General features: G+C 37.5%; 1 pseudogene; it reads right to left on the bottom strand.

Moving 5' to 3' along the window:
• Window positions 1-1,102: 1,102 nt before the first annotated feature.
• LOC145604046 (putative F-box protein At3g47150) lies at window positions 1,103-1,663 on the bottom strand (annotated as a pseudogene).
• Between the last annotated feature and the right edge of the window lie 315 nt (window positions 1,664-1,978).

The raw sequence follows: 1,978 nt of genomic DNA, 5'->3' as shown, positions 1-1,978 counted from the left end.
CCACTAAATAGGATTTATTTCAACAAATCCAGAAAATTAAAACACTTGTTTACGATCTAAACAAATACTTAAAACTTTTGCAAGGAAGCTTATATGAGAATTTCAAATTACATCAGAGTACTAAATAACACAACTTGATTTGATTATAGATAATAATAACGATAAACTAAAAAAAAACATTGTGTTTCTAATAAAATTTAGAATGTGCAGGGGTTGGAAACCATTGGGCTGTTGATTTCAACAACACAATAAGGTAGATTGGATAACCTCAAAACCTCATTTAATCTATAAGGATAAAAGTCAGCATCTGCTTCATAATTTATATAAACTGTGTTACAGTCAGTGAAAGCAGTTATATCAGGAGTTATGAAATCGCTGTCAGTGGATGAGGCCGAATCATCACTATCATCACCATCATCTTCTTGTGGCAGAATATGTTGTAATGGCGAGGGCAAGTGCAAGGGAGAGGGCAAGGATGATACTATGGTGTTGATTTGAACTGATGAGTGATCAATTATAGGTTGTTGGCGCACATATTTTGCTATTGAAACTAAATTCTCTGTATATGCAACAAGAGTGTCATAAGCAGGAATTCCAAGGGATTTTATTTGTTTGGTAGTCAAATTGAGCAAAGTTATTGTATCATCATAGCTGAACACAATCTCATTGCTGTTCCACAATACCATACACCAAGTTGATGGCCATCCAAGCATACTGACATTGAGTACTTTGTTCCAAACCGGTTAGACCATACCCCGAAAGAACCCAATATTGCAGGCTAAAACCGCTCCCATTTTGATCAATAGAATAGACACTAGGTTGGTTGGAGCCGTGATTCAAAAATCCATCAGGTTTTTCTATATCAGGAGGCAAAAGGGTCTCGACGAAAACCTCATCAACCATGTCGAACGAAAGAAGAGAGTATCTTCTCGTTTAAGCAGGATAAACAAACCCGTGATCCAATATCCAATTATACATGTGACCATTACGGGAAGACGTGTCGCTCACCCTCATTTCTGGATCAAATTGAACATTGTCATAAGCATAATGGAGGCACCTCCAAGAATTAGTAGCTAAGGAATACAACCACACAACACTGTAATCAAAGCCAACTATCATACAGACAAACTACCTTATAATCATCGGTAACACAGTCAAAGCCAAAGCCGTAATAACAGCAAATAACAGGATTGTTGTTGTCATCAAGCAAGGGAGCGAGTTTAAAGACTTCACGAGTAGCCGGGTTCCATTACAAAAGCACATGAACAACATCAAAATGTCCTTTGAAAAGACTGATAAGAAAGAGGCCGTTACATGGCCCCACAACCGGGATTTGTTTGATAATATCGCGATGATAGATTTGAAAGCGGAGGGGGTCATAAGCAACGGCGGGGCGGAATTTGAAGGCGGTTTTAGAAGTAAGGGTTCGTTCGTAGTTTTGGTTTTGGGAGGAAAATAAGGAGATGGAATAACCTAACTTAAAAAGGGATAAAATAGATTGATGAGATTTCGAACGACTGGAATAGTGTTTAGTAGCAAACCCAGGGGATCGAATCAAAGACAACCAACCCTTACTCACACAAGTAAATCTAATCAATGCTTTAACGGGCAATCGACTCAAAATCTCAATCAAACAATCTTGTTTCAATTCAATGTCCGCCATTTCCAATTCCAAATCCAATTGATGATTACCTGCAATGGAATTCAGGAATTTGCAGAAAACAAAGAAATTTCAATCTTTCTGCAATTTAGAGTTAACCCTAATTGATTCTACCAAACCAACTGAAACGTAACAAACAACACAGACTCAAAAGACATGAGATGAATATCTGCAATTTCACAAACCTCAATACTTGATTTCAAAATTTGATGATTTTTGTGGTGGGCTACGGGATTCAATGAATTTGCAGAAAGCATGGGATCACTTCGTTCTTTGGAATTGAAAACCAGCACTAGGTTATAACGTAATTCTACTCGT

Source organism: Chenopodium album, chromosome 22 (genome assembly GCF_948465745.1).
Source record: "Chenopodium album chromosome 22, dcCheAlbu1.1, whole genome shotgun sequence".
In the NCBI taxonomy this organism is placed as follows: domain Eukaryota; kingdom Viridiplantae; phylum Streptophyta; class Magnoliopsida; order Caryophyllales; family Amaranthaceae; genus Chenopodium; species Chenopodium album.
This window is presented reverse-complemented; position numbering and strand designations above follow the sequence as displayed.